Source organism: Dendrobates tinctorius, unplaced genomic scaffold (genome assembly GCF_039654945.1).
Source record: "Dendrobates tinctorius isolate UK_male_01 unplaced genomic scaffold, ASM3965494v1 ptg000216l, whole genome shotgun sequence".
Taxonomy (NCBI): domain Eukaryota; kingdom Metazoa; phylum Chordata; class Amphibia; order Anura; family Dendrobatidae; genus Dendrobates; species Dendrobates tinctorius.
In genome coordinates, this window is record NW_027361883.1 from 4,485,250 (window position 1) to 4,503,016 (window position 17,767).

Sequence of the window (17,767 nt, forward strand, 5' to 3'; positions counted from 1 at the left end):
TCTCTGGTGATGGATAGGAGGCATTCTCAGTGATATCACCGCTGATCTCTGGTGATGGATAGGAGACATTTTCAGTGATGTCACCGCTGATCTCTGGTGATGGATAGGAGACATTCTCAGTGATGTCACCTCTGATCTCTAGTGATGGATAGGAGGCATTCTCAGTGATATCACCGCTGACCTCTGGTGATGGATAGGAGGCATTCTAGGTGATGTCACCTCTGATCTCTAGTGATGGATAGGAGGCATTCTCAGTGATGTCACCGCTGATCTCTGGTGATGGATAGGAGGCATTCTTAGGGATGTCACCGCTGATCTCTGGTGATGGATAGGAGGCATTCTCAGTGATATCACCGCTGATCTCTGGTGATGGATAGGAGGCATTCTCAGTGATGTCACCTCTGATCTCTGATGATGGATAGGAGGCATTCTCAGTGATATCACTGCTGATCTCTGGTGATGGATAGGAGACATTCTCAGTGATGTCACCTCTGATCTCTGGTGATAGATAGGAGGCATTCTCAGTGATATCACCGCTGACCTCTGGTGATGGATAGGAGGCATTCTAGGTGATGTCACCTCTGATCTCTAGTGATGGATAGGAGGCATTCTCAGTGATGTCACCGCTGATCTCTGGTGATGGATAGGAGGCATTCTTAGGGATGTCACCGCTGATCTCTGGTGATGGATAGGAGGCATTCTCAGTGATATCACCGCTGATCTCTGGTGATGGATAGGAGGCATTCTCAGTGATGTCACCTCTGATCTCTGATGATGGATAGGAGGCATTCTCAGTGATATCACTGCTGATCTCTGGTGATGGATAGGAGGCATTCTCAGTGATGTCACCTCTGATCTCTGGTGATGGATAGGAGACATTTTCAGTGATGTCACCGCTGATCTCTGTTGATGGATAGGAGACATTCTCAGTGATGTCACCTCTGATCTCTAGTGATGGATAGGAGGCATTCTCAGTGATGTCACCTCTGATCTCTGATGATGGATAGGAGACATTTTCAGTGATGTCACCGCTGATCTCTGGTGATGGATAGGAGACATTCTCAGTGATGTCACCTCTGATCTCTGGTGATAGATAGGAGGCATTCTCAGTGATATCACCGCTGACCTCTGGTGATGGATAGGAGGCATTCTAGGTGATGTCACCTCTGATCTCTAGTGATGGATAGGAGGCATTCTCAGTGATGTCACCGCTGATCTCTGGTGATGGATAGGAGGCATTCTTAGGGATGTCACCGCTGATCTCTGGTGATGGATAGGAGGCATTCTCAGTGATATCACCGCTGATCTCTGGTGATGGATAGGAGGCATTCTCAGTGATGTCACCTCTGATCTCTGATGATGGATAGGAGGCATTCTCAGTGATATCACTGCTGATCTCTGGTGATGGATAGGAGGCATTCTCAGTGATGTCACCTCTGATCTCTGGTGATGGATAGGAGACATTTTCAGTGATGTCACCGCTGATCTCTGTTGATGGATAGGAGACATTCTCAGTGATGTCACCTCTGATCTCTAGTGATGGATAGGAGGCATTCTCAGTGATGTCAGCGCTGATCTGTGTTGATGGATAGGAGGCATTCTCAGTGATATCACCGCTGATCTCTGGTGATGGATAGGAGGCATTCTCAGTGATGTCACCTCTGATCTCTGGTGATGGATAGGAGGCATTCTCAGTGATGTCACCGCTGATCTCTGGTGATGGATAGGAGGCATTCTCAGGGATGTCACCGCTGATCTCTGGTGATGGATAGGAGGCATTCTCAGTGATGTCACCGCTGATCTCTGGTGATGGATAGGAGGCATTCTCAGTGATGTCACCTCTGATCTCTGGTGATGGATAGGAGGCATTCTCAGTGATGTCACCGCTGATCTCTGGTGATGGATAGGAGGCATTCTCAGTGATGTCACCTCTGATCTCTGGTGATGGATAGGAGGCATTCTCAGTGATGTCACCTCTGATCTCTAGTGATGGATAGGAGGCATTCTCAGTGATGGCACTGCTGATCTCTGGTGATGGATAGGAGGCATTCTCAGTGATGTCACCGCTGATCTCTAGTGATGGATAGGAGACATTCTCAGTGATGTCACCGCTGATCTCTGGTGATGGATACGAGGCATTCTCAGTGATGTCACCGCTGATCTCTGGTGATGGATAGGAGGCAATCTCAGTGATGTCACCTCTGATCTCTAGTGATGGATAGGAGGCATTCTCAGTGATGGCACTGCTGATCTCTGGTGATTGATAGGAGGCATTCTCAGTGATGTCACCGCTGATCTCTAGTGATGGATAGGAGACATTCTCAGTGATGTCACCGCTGATCTCTGGTGATGGATAGGAGGCATTCTCAGTGATGTCACCTCTGATCTCTGGTGATGGATAGGAGGCATTCTCAGTGATGGCACCGCTGATCTCTGGTGATGGATAGGAGGCATTCTCAGTGATGTCACCGCTGATCTCTGGTGATGGATATGAGACATTCTAGGTGATGTCACCTCTGATCTCTGGTGATGGATAGGAGGCATTCTCAGTGATGTCACCGCTGATCTCTAGTGATGGATAGGAGACATTCTCAGTGATGTCACCTCTGATCTCTGGTGATGGATAGGAGACATTCTCAGAGATGTCACCGCTGATCTCTAATGATGGATAGGAGGCATTCTCAGTGATGTCACCGCTGATCTCTAGTGATGACTAGGAGGCATTCTCAGCGATGTCACCGCTGATCTCTAGTGATGGTTGGAGACATTCTCAGTGATGTCACCGCTGATCTCTAGTGATGGATAGGAGGCATTCTCAGTGATGTTACTGCTGATCTCTCGTGATGGATAGGAGGCATTCTCAGTGATGTCACCGCTGATCTCTCGTGATGAATAGAAGGCATTTTCAGTGATGTCACCTCTGATCTCTGGTGATGGATAGGAGGCATTCTCAGTGATGTCACCGCTGATCTCTAGTGATGGATAGGAGGCATTCTCAGTGATGTCACCGCTGATCTCTGGTGATGGATAGGAGGCATTCTCAGTGATATCACCGCTGATCTCTGATGATGGATAGGAGGCATTCTCAGTGATGTCACCTCTGATTTCTGGTGATGGATAGGAGACATTTTCAGTGATGTCACCGCTGATCTCTGGTGATGGATAGGAGACATTCTCAGTGATGTCACCTCTGATCTCTAGTGATGGATAGGAGGCATTCTCAGTGATTTCATCTCTGATCTCTGGTGATGGATAGGAGACATTCTCAGCGATGTCACCGCTGATCTCTGGTGACGGATAGGAGGCATTCTCAGTGATGTCACCGCTGATCTCTGGTGACAGATAGGAGGCATTCTCAGCGATGTCACCGCTGATCTCTGGTGACGGATAGGAGGCATTCTCAGCGATGTCACCGCTGATCTCTGGTGACAGATAGGAGGCATTCTCAGCGATGTCACCGCTGATCTCTGGTGACGGATAGGAGGCATTCTCAGTGATGTCACCTCTGATCTCTGGTGATGGATAGGAGGCATTCTCAGTGATGTCACCTCTGATCTCTAGTGATGGATAGGAGGCATTCTCAGTGATGGCACTGCTGATCTCTGGTAATGGATAGGAGGCATTCTCAGTGATGTCACCGCTGATCTCTAGTGATGGATAGGAGACATTCTCAGTGATGTCACCGCTGATCTCTGGTGATGGATAGGAGGCATTCTCAGTGATGTCACCTCTGATCTCTGGTGATGGATAGGAGGCATTCTCAGTGATGGCACCGCTGATCTCCCGTGATGGATAGGAGGCATTCTCAGTGATGTCACCGCTGATCTCTGGTGATGGATATGAGACATTCTAGGTGATGTCACCTCTGATCTCTGGTGATGGATAGGAGGCATTCTCAGTGATGTCACCGATGATCTCTAGTGATGGATAGGAGACATTCTCAGTGATGTCACCTCTGATCTCTGGTGATGGATAGGAGACATTCTCAGTGATGTCACCGCTGATCTCTAGTGATGGATAGGAGGCATTCTCAGTGATGTCACCGCTGATCTCTAGTGATGCATAGGAGGCATTCTCAGCGATGTCACCGCTGATCTCTAGTGATGGATAGGAGACATTCTCAGTGATGTCACCGCTGATCTCTAGTGATGGATAGAAGGCATTCTCAGTGATGTTACTGCTGATCTCTCGTGATGGATAGGAGGCATTCTCAGTGATGTCACCGCTGATCTCTCGTGATGAATAGAAGGCATTTTCAGTGATGTCACCTCTGATCTCTGGTGATGGATAGGAGGCATTCTCAGTGATGTCACCGCTGATCTCTGGTGATGGATAGGAGGCATTCTCAGGGATGTCACCGCTGATCTCTGGTGATGGATAGGAGGCATTCTCAGTGATGTCACCGCTGATCTCTAGTGATGGATAGGAGGCATTCTCAGTGATGTCACCGCTGATCTCTGGTGATGGATAGGAGGCATTCTCAGTGATATCACCGCTGATCTCTGGTGATGGATAGGAAGCATTCTCAGTGATGTCACCTCTGATCTCTGGTGATGGATAGGAGACATTTTCAGTGATGTCACCGCTGATCTCTGGTGATGGATAGGAGACATTCTCAGTGATGTCACCTCTGATCTCTAGTGATGGATAGGAGACATTTTCAGTGATGTCACCGCTGATCTCTGGTGATGGATAGGAGGCATTCTCAGTGATGTCAGCGCTGATCTCTGTTGATGGATAGGAGGCATTCTCAGTGATATCACCGCTTATCTCTGGTGATGGATAGGAGGCATTCTCAGTGATGTCACCTCTGATCTCTGGTGATGGATAGGAGGCATTCTCAGTGATGTCACCGCTGATCTCTGGTGATGGATAGGAGGCATTGTCAGGGATGTCACCGCTGATATCTGGTGATGGATAGGAGGCATTCTCAGTGATGTCACCGCTGATCTCTGGTGATGGATAGGAGGCATTCTCAGTGATGTCACCTCTGATCTCTGGTGATGGATAGGAGGCATTCTCAGTGATGTCACCTCTGATCTCTGGTGATGGATAGGAGGCATTCTCAGTGATGTCACCTCTGATCTCTAGTGATGGATAGGAGGCATTCTCAGTGATGGCACTGCTGACCTCTGGTGATGGATAGGAGGCATTCTCAGTGATGTCACCGCTGATCTCTAGTGATGGATAGGAGACATTCTCAGTGATGTCACCGCTGATCTCTGGTGATGGATAGGAGGCATTCTCAGTGATGTCACCTCTGATCTCTGGTGATGGATAGGAGGCATTCTCAGTGATGTCACCGCTGATCTCTAGTGATGGATAGGAGACATTCTCAGTGATGTCACCGCTGATCTCTGGTGATGGATAGGAGGCATTCTCAGTGATGTCACCTCTGATCTCTGGTGATGGATAGGAGGCATTCTCAGTGATGTCACCGCTGATCTCTGGTGATGGATAGGAGGCATTCTCAGTGATGTCACCGCTGATCTCTAGTGATGGATAGGAGACATTCTCAGTGATGTCACCGCTGATCTCTGGTGATGGATAGGAGGCATTCTCAGTGATGTCACCTCTGATCTCTGGTGATGGATAGGAGGCATTCTCAGTGATGTCACCGCTGATCTCTAGTGATGGATAGGAGACATTCTGAGTGATGTCACCGCTGATCTCTGGTGATGGATAGGAGGCATTCTCAGTGATGTCACCTCTGATCTCTGGTGATGGATAGGAGGCATTCTCAGTGATTTCACCGCTGATCTCTGGTGATGGATAGGAGGCATTCTCAGTGATGTCACCGCTGATCTCTGGTGATGGATAGGAGACATTCTCAGTGATGTCACCTCTGATCTCTGGTGATGGATAGGAGACATTCTCAGTGATGTCACCGCTGATCTCTAGTGATGGATAGGAGGCATTCTCAGTGATGTCACCGCTGATCTCTAGTGATGGATAGGAGGCATTCTCAGCGATGTCACCGCTGATCTCTACTGATGGATAGGAGACATTCTCAGTGATGTCACCGCTGATCTCTGGTGATGGATAGGAGACATTCTCAGTGATGTCACCGCTGATCTCTAGTGTTGGATACGAGGCATTCTCAGTGATATCACCGCTTATCTCTGGTGATGGATAGGAGGCATTCTCAGTGATGTCACCTCTGATCTCTGGTGATGGATAGGAGGCATTCTCAGTGATGTCACCGCTGATCTCTGGTGATGGATAGGAGGCATTGTCAGGGATGTCACCGCTGATATCTGGTGATGGATAGGAGGCATTCTCAGTGATGTCACCGCTGATCTCTGGTGATGGATAGGAGGCATTCTCAGTGATGTCACCTCTGATCTCTGGTGATGGATAGGAGGCATTCTCAGTGATGTCACCTCTGATCTCTGGTGATGGATAGGAGGCATTCTCAGTGATGTCACCTCTGATCTCTAGTGATGGATAGGAGGCATTCTCAGTGATGGCACTGCTGACCTCTGGTGATGGATAGGAGGCATTCTCAGTGATGTCACCGCTGATCTCTAGTGATGGATAGGAGACATTCTCAGTGATGTCACCGCTGATCTCTGGTGATGGATAGGAGGCATTCTCAGTGATGTCACCTCTGATCTCTGGTGATGGATAGGAGGCATTCTCAGTGATGTCACCGCTGATCTCTAGTGATGGATAGGAGACATTCTCAGTGATGTCACCGCTGATCTCTGGTGATGGATAGGAGGCATTCTCAGTGATGTCACCTCTGATCTCTGGTGATGGATAGGAGGCATTCTCAGTGATGTCACCGCTGATCTCTGGTGATGGATAGGAGGCATTCTCAGTGATGTCACCGCTGATCTCTAGTGATGGATAGGAGACATTCTCAGTGATGTCACCGCTGATCTCTGGTGATGGATAGGAGGCATTCTCAGTGATGTCACCTCTGATCTCTGGTGATGGATAGGAGGCATTCTCAGTGATGTCACCGCTGATCTCTAGTGATGGATAGGAGACATTCTGAGTGATGTCACCGCTGATCTCTGGTGATGGATAGGAGGCATTCTCAGTGATGTCACCTCTGATCTCTGGTGATGGATAGGAGGCATTCTCAGTGATTTCACCGCTGATCTCTGGTGATGGATAGGAGGCATTCTCAGTGATGTCACCGCTGATCTCTGGTGATGGATAGGAGACATTCTCAGGGATGTCACCGCTGATCTCTGGTGATGGATAGGAGGCATTCTCAGTGATGTCACCGCTGATCTCTAGTGTTGGATACGAGGCATTCTCAGTGATGTCACCTCTGATTTCTGTTGATGGATTGGAGGCATTCTCAGTGATGTCACCTCTGATCTCTGGTGATGGATAGGAGGCATTCTCAGTGATGTCACCTCTGATCTCTGGTGATGGATAGGAGGCATTCTCAGTGATGTCACCTCTGATCTCTGGTGATGGATAGGAGGCATTCTCAGTGATGTCACCTCTGATCTCTAGTGATGGATAGGAGGCATTCTCAGTGATGGCACTGCTGATCTCTGGTGATGGATAGGAGGCATTCTCAGTGATGTCACCGCTGATCTCTAGTGATGGATAGGACACATTCTCAGTGATGTCACCGCTGATCTCTGGTGATGGATAGGAGGCATTCTCAGTGATGGCACCGCTGATCTCTGGTGATGGATAGGAGGCATTCTCAGTGATGTCACCGCTGATCTCTGGTGATGGATAGGAGGCATTCTCAGTGATGTCACCGCTGATCTCTGGTGATGGATATGAGACATTCTAGGTGATGTCACCGCTGATCTCTAGTGATGGATAGGAGACATTCTCAGTGATGTCACCTCTGATCTCTGGTGATGGATAGGAGGCATTCTCAGTGATGTCACCGCTGATCTCTGGTGATGGATAGGAGGCATTCTCAGTGATGTCACCGCTGATCTCTGGTGATGGATAGGAGGCATTCTCAGTGATGTCACCGCTGATCTCTGGTGATGGATAGGAGGCATTCTCAGTGATGTCACCTCTGATCTCTGGTGATGGATAGGAGGCATTCTCAGGGATGTCACCGCTGATCTCTGGTGATGGATAGGAGGCATTCTCAGTGATGTCACCTCTGATCTCTGGTGATGGATAGGAGGCATTCTCAGTGATGTCACCGCTGATCTCTGGTGATGGATAGGAGGCATTCTCAGGGATGTCACCGCTGATCTCTGGCGATGGATAGGAGGCATTCTCAGTGATGTCACCGCTGATCTCTGGTGATGGATAGGAGGCATTCTCAGTGATGTCACCTCTGATCTCTGGTGATGGATAGGAGGCATTCTCAGTGATGTCACCGCTGATCTCTGGTGATGGATAGGAGGCATTCTCAGTGATGTCACCGCTGATCTCTGGTGATGGATAGGAGGCATTCTCAGTGATGTCACCGCTGATCTCTGGTGATGGATAGGAGGCATTCTCAGTGATGGCACTGCTGATCTCTGGTGATGGATAGGAGGCATTCTCAGTGATGTCACCGCTGATCTCTAGTGATGGATAGGACGCATTCTCAGTGATGGCACTGCTTATCTCTGGTGATGGATAGGAGGCATTCCCAGTGATGTCACCGCTGATCTCTAGTGATGGATAGGAGGCATTCTCTGTGATGTCACCGCTGATCTCTAGTGATGGATAGGAGGCATTCTCAGTGATGTCACCGCTGATCTGTAGTGATGGATAGGAGACATTCTCATTGATGTCACCGCTGATCTCTAGTGATGGACAGGAGGCATTCTCTGTGATGTCACCGCTGATCTCTAGTGATGTACAGGAGGCATTCTCTGTGATGTCACCGCTGATCTCTAGTGATGGATAGGAGACATTCTCAGTGATGTCACCGCTGATCTCTGGTGATGGATAGGAGGCATTCTCAGGGATGTCACCGCTGACCTCTGGTGATGGGTAGGAGGCATTCTCAGTGATGTCACCGCTGATCTCTAGTGATGGATAGGAGGCATTCTCAGTGATGTCACCGCTGATCTCTGGTGATGGATAGGAGGCATTCTCAGTGATATCACCGCTGATCTCTGGTGATGGATAGGAAGCATTCTCAGTGATGTCACCTCTGATCTCTGGTGATGGATAGGAGACATTTTCAGTGATGTCACCGCTGATCTCTGGTGATGGATAGGAGACATTCTCAGTGATGTCACCTCTGATCTCTAGTGATGCATAGGAGGCATTCTCAGTGATGTCACCGCTGATCTCTAGTGATGGATAGGAGACATTCTCATTGATGTCACCGCTGATCTCTAGTGATGGACAGGAGGCATTCTCTGTGATGTCACCGCTGATCTCTAGTGATGGATAGGAGGCATTCTCAGTGATGTCACCGCTGATCTCTGGTGATGGATAGGAGGCATTCTCAGTGATGTCACCTCTGATCTCTAGTGATGTATAGGAGGCATTCTCAGTGATGTCACCTCTGATCTCTAGTGATGGATGGGAGGCATTCTCAGTGATGGCACTGCTGATCTCTGGTGATGGATAGGAGGCATTCTCAGTGATGTCACCTCTGATCTCTAGTGATGGATAGGAGGCATTCTCTGTGATGTCACCGCTGATCTCTAGTGATGGATAGGAGGCATTCTCAGTGATGTCACCGCTGATCTCTAGTGATGGATAGGAGACATTCTCATTGATGTCACCGCTGATCTCTAGTGATGGACAGGAGGCATTCTCTGTGATGTCACCGCTGATCTCTAGTGATGTACAGGAGGCATTCTCTGTGATGTCACCGCTGATCTCTAGTGATGGATAGGAGACATTCTCAGTGATGTCACCATTGAACTCTCTTGACTGATTGGTGGTATTTTCAGTGATGTCACCACTCACTGTTCTCTAATGATCTATATGCGGCATTAGTTTTGTACTGCTACTGCTTAGTTTCCCCCATGCTTTACACTGCAGGAATTGTCCCTGGCTGGGGCTTTTGTGTATTTTGGTTCTAATGGTGAATGGTTGGTTATTATATATTAGCACTGAGCTCTGATAACACCATGATTACTGCATAGCTCCCAACTGTCCCGATTTGAGGGCTAAGTCTATCGCTGACCCACAGCCCACGATGATGTAGCTAAGTGAATTCTGTAAGCGTGAGTGTTACTGCAAGACTCGTTAAATGGTCGATTGTGACTTGTAGGATCTCTACTACCAACAGGTGGCGCTATAGAGTTCAAGTCATCTCTCTCTCTCTCTGAGGAGGCAATTTGCATATTGTGTTATTGCAGGTAGTGAAGCCAGAAGCAGATTATATTATTACTAGCTGAAGAGCCCGGCGCTGCTCGGGCATAAAACCTATGGTTAGTTATAACAAATTATAATGATTATATATATATATATATATATATATATATATATATATATATAAAGCTGAGTATAGAGCCCCGCCCACTCCACATAGCCACATTCACTATAATATTCCACATCATCCCGTCAGCCACAGCCACCGACTACCCCTAATATCCCACATCATCCCATCAGCCAGAGCCACCGGACTACTACCCCTAATATCCCACATAATCCCGTCAGCCAGAGCCACCGGACTACTACCCCTAATATCCCACATCATCCCGTCAGCCAGAGCCACCGGACTACTACCCCTAATATCCCACATCATCCCGTCAGCCAGAGCCACCGGACTACTACCCCTAATATCCCACATCATCCCGTCAGCCACAGCCACCGACTACCCCTAATAACCCACATCATCCCATCAGCCAGAGCCACCGGACAACTACCCCTAATATCCCACATCATCCCGTCAGCCACAGCCACCGACTACCCCTAATATCCCACATCATCCCGTCAGCCAGAGCCACCGGACTACTACCCCTAATATCCCACATCATCCCGTCAGCCAGAGCCACCGGACTACTACCCCTAATATCCCACATCATCCCGTCAGCCACAGCCACCGACTACCCCTAATAACCCACATCATCCCGTCAGCCAGAGCCACCGGACTACTACCCCTAATATCCCACATCATCCCGCCAGCCAGAGCCACCGGACTACTACCCCTAATATCCCACATCATCCCGTCAGCCACAGCCACCGACTACCCCTAATATCCCACATCATCCCGTCAGCCAGAGCCACCGGACTACTACCCCTAATATCCCACATCATCCCGCCAGCCAGAGCCACCGGACTACTACCCCTAATATCCCACATCATCCCGTCAGCCACAGCCACCGACTACCCCTAATATCCCACATCATCCCATCAGCCAGAGCCACCGGACTACTACCCCTAATATTCCACATCATCCCGTCAGCCAGAGCCACCGGACTACTACCCCTAATATCCCACATCATCCCGTCAGCCAGAGCCACCGGACTACTACCCCTAATATCCCACATCATCCCGTCATCCAGAGCCACCGGACTACTACCCCTAATATCCCACATCATCCCGTCATCCAGAGCCACCGGACTACTACCCCTAATATCCCACATCATCCCGTCAGTCAGAGCCACCGGACTACTACCCCTAATATCCCACATCATCCTGTCAGCCAGAGCCACCGGACTACTACCCCTAATATCCCACATCATCCCATCAGCAAGAGCCACCGGACTACTACCCCTAATATTCCACATCATCCCGTCAGCCAGAGCCACCGGACTACTACCCCTAATATTCCACATCATCCCGTCAGCCAGAGCCACCGGACTACTACCCCTAATATCCCACATCATCCCGTCATCCAGAGCCACCGGACTACTACCCCTAATATCCCACATCATCCCGTCATCCAGAGCCACCGGACTACTACCCCTAATATCCCACATCATCCCGTCAGTCAGAGCCACCGGACTACTACCCCTAATATCCCACATCATCCCGTCAGCCACAGCCACCGGACTACTACCCCTAATATCCCACATCATCCCGTCAGCCACAGCCACCGGACTACTACCCCTAATATCCCACATCATCCCGTCAGTCAGAGTCACCGGACTACTACCCCTAATATCCCACATCATCCATTCAGCCAGAGCTACCGGACTACTACCCCTAATATCCCACATCATCCATTCAGCCAGAGCTACCGGACTACTACCCCTAATATCCCACATCATCCCGTCAGCCAGAGCCACCGGACTACTACACCTAATATCCCACATGATCCCATCAGCCAGAGCCACCGGACTACTACCCCTAATATCCCACATCATCCCGTCAGCCACAGCCACCGACTACCCCTAATATCCCACATCATCCCTTCAGCCACAGCCACTGGACTACTACCCCTATTTTCCCACATCATCCCATCAGTCAGAGCCACCGGACTACTACCACTAATATCCCACATCATCCCGTCAGCCAGAGCCACCGGACTACTACCCCTAATATCCCACATCATCCCGTCAGCCAGAGCCACCGACTACCCCTAATATCCCACATCATCCCTTCAGCCACTGCCACTGGACTACTACCCCTAATATCCCACATCATCCCATCAGCCAGAGCCACCGGACTACTACCACTAATATCCCACATCATCCCGTCAGCCAGAGCCACCGGACTACTACACCTAATATCCCTCATCATCCCGTCAGCCAGAGCCACCGACTACCCCTAATATCCCACATCATCCCTTCAGCCACTGCCACTGGACTACTACCCCTAATATCCCACATCATCCCGTCAGTCAGAGCCACCGGACTACTACCCCAAATATCCCACATCATCCCGTCAGCCAGAGCCACCGGACTACTACACCTAATATCCCTCATCATCCCGTCAGCCAGAGCCACCGACTACCCCTAATATCCCACATCATCCCTTCAGCCACTGCCACTGGACTACTACCCCTAATATCCCACATCATCCCGTCAGTCAGAGCCACCGGACTACTACCCCTAATATCGCACATCATCCCATCATCCAGAGCCACCGGACTACTACCCCTAATATCCCACATCATCCCATCAGCCAGAGCCACCGGACTACTACCCCTAATATCCCACATCATCCCGTCAGCCAGAGCCACCGGACTACTACCCCTAATATCCCACATCATCCCGTCAGCCAGAGCCACCGGACTACTACCCCTAATATCTCACATCATCCCATCAGCCAGAGCCACCGGACTACTACCCCTAATTTCCCACATCATCCCATCATCCAGAGCCACCGGACTACTACCCCTAATATCCCACATCATCCCTTCAGCCACTGCCACTGGACTACTACCCCTAATTTCCCACATCATCCCATCATCCAGAGCCACCGGACTACTACCCCTAATATCCCACATCATCCCATCAGCCAGAGCCACCGGACTACTACACCTAATATTCCACATCATCCCGTCAGCCAGAGCCACTGGACTACTACCTCTAATATCCCACATCATCCCTTCAGCCACTGCCACTTGACTACTACCCCTAATTTCCCACATCAGCCAGAGCCACCGGACTACTACCCCTAATATCCCACATCATCCCATCAGCCAGAGCCACCGGACTACTACCCCTAATATCCCACATCATCCCGTCAGCCAGAGCCACCGGACTACTACCCCTAATATCCCACATCATCCCGTCAGCCAGAGCCACCGACTACCCCTAATATCCCACATCATCCCTTCAGCCAGAGCCACTGGACTACTACCCCTAATATCCCACATCATCCCGTCATCCAGAGCCACCGGACTACTACCCCTTATATCCCACATCATCCCGTCAGCCACAGCCACCGACTACCCCTAATGTCCCACATCATCCCGTCAGCCAGAGCCACCGGACTACTACCCCTAATATTCCACATCATCCCGTCAGCCAGAGCCACCGACTACCCCTAATATCCCACATCATCCCTTCAGCCAGAGCCACCGGACTACTACCCCTTATATCCCACATCATCCCGTCAGCCACAGCCACCGACTACCCCTAATATCCCACATCATCCCTTCAGCCAGAGCCACCGGACTACTACCCCTAATATTCCACATCATTCCGTCAGCCAGAGCCACCGGACTACTACCCCTAATATCCCACATCATCCCGTCATCCAGAGCCACCGGACTACTACCCCTAATATCCCACATCATCCCGTCAGTCAGAGCCACCGGACTACTAGCCCTAATATCCCACATCATCCTGTCAGCCAGAGCCACCGGACTACTACCCCTAATATCCCACATCATCCCATCAGCCAGAGCCACCGGACTACTACCCCTAATATCCCACATCATCCCGTCAGCCAGAGCCACCGGACTACTACCCCTAATATCCCACATGATCCCATCAGCCAGAGCCACCGGACTACTACCACTAATATCCCACATCATCCCATCAGCCAGAGCCACCGGACTACTACCCCTAATATCCCACATGATCCCGTCAGCCACAGCCACCGGACTACTACCCCTAATATCCCACATCATCCCGTCAGTCAGAGCCACCGGACTACTACACCTAATATCCCACATCATCCCGTCAGCCAGAGCCACCAGACTACTACCCCTAATATCCCACATCATCCCTTCAGCCACAGCCACTGGACTACTACCCCTAATTTCCCACATCATCCCATTATCCAGAGCCACCGGACTACTACCCCTAATATCCCACATCATCCCGTCAGCCAGAGCCACCGGACTACTACCCCTAATATCCCACATCATCCCGTCAGCCAGAGCCACCGACTACCCCTAATATCCCACATCATCCCTTCAGCCACTGCCACTGGACTACTACCCCTAATTTCCCACATCATCCCATCATCCAGAGCCACCGGACTACTACCCCTAATATCCCACATCATCCCTTCAGCCACTGCCACTGGACTACTACCCCTAATTTCCCACATCATCCCATCATCCAGAGCCACCGGACTGCTACCCCTAATATCCCACATCATCCCTTCAGCCACTGCCACTGGACTACTACCCCTAATTTCCCACATCATCCCGTCATCCAGAGCCACCGGACTACTACCCCTAATATCCCACATCATCCCGTCAGCCAGAGCCACCGGACTACTACCCCTAATATCCCACATCATCCCGTCATCCAGAGCCACCGGACTACGACCCCTAATATCCCACATCATCCCATCATCCAGAGCCACCGGACTACTACCCCTAATATCCCACATCATCCCGTCAGTCAGAGCCACCGGACTACTACCCCTAATATCCCACATCATCCTGTCAGCCAGAGCCACAGGACTACTACCCCTAATATCCCACATCATCCCATCAGCCAGAGCCACCGGACTACTACCCCTAATATCCCACATCATCCCGTCAGCCAGAGCCACCGGACTACTACCCCTAATATCCCACATGATCCCATCAGCCAGAGCCACCGGACTACTACCCCTAATATCCCACATCATCCCGTCAGCCACAGCCACCGACTACCCCTAATATCCCACATCATCCCGTCAGCCAGAGCCACCGGACTACTACACCTAATATCCCACATGATCCCATCAGCCAGAGCCACCGGACTACTACCCCTAATATCCCACATCATCCCGTCAGCCAGAGCCACCGGACTACTACCACTAATATCCCACATCATCCCGTCAGCCAGAGCCACCGGACTACTACCACTAATATCCCACATCATCCCGTCAGCCAGAGCCACCGGACTACTACCACTAATATCCCACATCATCCCGTCAGCCAGAGCCACCAGACTACTACCCCTAATATCCCACATCATCCCGTCAGCCAGAGCCACCGGACTACTACCACTAATATCCCACATCATCCCATCAGCCAGAGCCACTGGACTACTACCCCTAATATCCCACATCATCCCGTCAGTCAGAGCCACCGGACTACTACCCCTAATATCCCACATCATCCCATCAGTCAGAGCCACCGGACTACTACCACTAATATCCCACATCATCCCGTCAGTCAGAGCCACCGGACTACTACCACTAATATCCCACATCATCCCGTCAGTCAGAGCCACCGGACTACTGCCCCTAATATCCCACATCATCCCATCAGCCAGAGCCACCGGACTACTACCCCTAATATCCCACATCATCCCATCAGCCAGAGCCACTGGACTACTACCCCTAATTTCCCACATCATCCCATCAGCCAGAGCCACCGGACTACTACCCCTAATATCCCACATCATCCCATCAGTCAGAGCCACCGGACTACTACCCCTAATATCCCACATCATCCCATCAGTCAGAGCCACCGGACTACTGCCCCTAATATCCCACATCATCCCATCAGCCAGAGCCACCGGACTACTACCCCTAATATCCCACATCATCCCATCAGCCAGAGCCACTGGACTACTACCCCTAATTTCCCACATCATCCCATCAGCCAGAGCCACCGGACTACTACCCCTAATATCCCACATCATCCCATCAGCCACAGCCACTGGACTACTACCCCTAATTTCCCACATCATCCCATCAGCCAGAGCCACCGGACTACTACCCCTAATATCCCACATCATCCCATCAGTCAGAGCCACCGGACTACTACCACTAATATCCCACATCATCCCGTCAGTCAGAGCCACCGGACTACTACCCCTAATATCCCACACCATCCCGTCAGCCAGAGCCACCGGACTACTACCACTAATATCCCACATCATCCCATCAGTCAGAGCCACCGGACTACTACCCCTAATATCCCACATCATCCCGTCAGCCAGAGCCACCGGACTACTACCCCTAATATCCCACATCATCCCATCAGCCAGAGCCACTGGACTACTACCCCTAATATCCCACATCATCCCATCAGCCAGAGCCACCGGACTACTACCCCTAATATCCCATATCATCCCATCAGTCAGAGCCACCGGACTACTACCACTAATATCCCACATCATCCCATCAGCCAGAGCCACCGGACTACTACCCCTAATATCCCACATCATCCCATCAGTCAGAGCCACCGGACTACTACCCCTAATATCCCACATCATCCCATCAGCCAGAGCCACCGGACTACTACCACTAATATCCCACATCATCCCATCAGCCAGAGCCACCGGACTACTACCCCTAATATCCCACATCATCCCTTCAGTCAGAGCCACTGGACTACTACCCCTAATATCCCACATCATCCCATCAGCCAGAGCCACCGGACTACTACCCTTAATATCCCACATCATCCCGTCAGTCAGAGCCACCGGACTACTACCCCTAATATCCCACATCATCCCATCAGTCAGAGCCACCGGACTACTACCCTTAATATCCCACATCATCCCATCAGCCAGAGCCACCGGACTACTACCCCTAATATCCCACATCATCCCATCAGTCAGAGCCACCGGACTACTACCACTAATATCCCACATCATCCCATCAGCCAGAGCCACCGGACTACTACCCCTAATATCCCACATCATCCCATCAGCCAGAGCCACCGGACTACTACCCCTAATATCCCACATCATCCCATCAGTCAGAGCCACTGGACTACTACCCCTAATATCCCACATCATCCCATCAGTCAGAGCCACCGGACTACTACCCCTAATATCCCACATCATCCCGTCAGTCAGAGCCACTGGACTACTACCCCTAATATCTCACATCATCCCATCAGCCAGAGCCACTGGACTACTACCCCTAATATCCCACATCATCCCATCAGCCAGAGCCACCGGACTACTACCCTTAATATCCCACATCATCCCGTCAGTCAGAGCCACCGGACTACTATCCCTAATATCCCACATCATCCCATCAGCCAGAGCCACCGGACTACTACCCCTAATATCCCACA

The 17,767-nt window shown here is 50.6% G+C and overlaps 1 protein-coding gene across 1 annotated transcript in view; it reads left to right on the forward strand.

Annotated features, from left to right (window-relative positions):
* Positions 1-17,767, forward strand: part of VAX2 (ventral anterior homeobox 2) — a 282,367-nt gene that overhangs the window by 209,604 nt on the left and 54,996 nt on the right. The window lies entirely within an intron of this gene.